This window comes from Chrysochloris asiatica, unplaced genomic scaffold (genome assembly GCF_000296735.1).
Source record: "Chrysochloris asiatica unplaced genomic scaffold, ChrAsi1.0 scaffold00512, whole genome shotgun sequence".
Lineage (NCBI taxonomy): Eukaryota > Metazoa > Chordata > Mammalia > Afrosoricida > Chrysochloridae > Chrysochloris > Chrysochloris asiatica.
The window spans coordinates 428660-429020 of NW_006409030.1; positions in this window are offsets into that span (position 1 = coordinate 428660).

Below are 361 nucleotides of genomic sequence, written 5' to 3' on the forward strand. Positions count from 1 at the left end.
CTCCAGTTTTGCAAGCACCATTTCTTTTTTAACTTTTAAAAAAAGGTTTTATTGTGAATTGAATGGAAGTTTACAGGGCAGATCATCAGTTTTACATTCAACAAATCATATATTTTGTTTCATTGCAATGATTGTAATCCCATCCATGTATCTTCAGTTAAAGTATTTCACTCTATTTATTTTAGCTTTTTTTTTTTTTAACACTCACACATATATAATAATTTATATCACCAAAGGGCACATTCTGTAAGTCTGCCTCTTGGCCGCCGGCTCTCAGTCCCTCTCTTTCCATGAATCTAGAGTCCTCAGCTGCTCCCTCTCTCCATGTCCCCATCTCTGCCTCCATCTCTGGAGTTGCTGC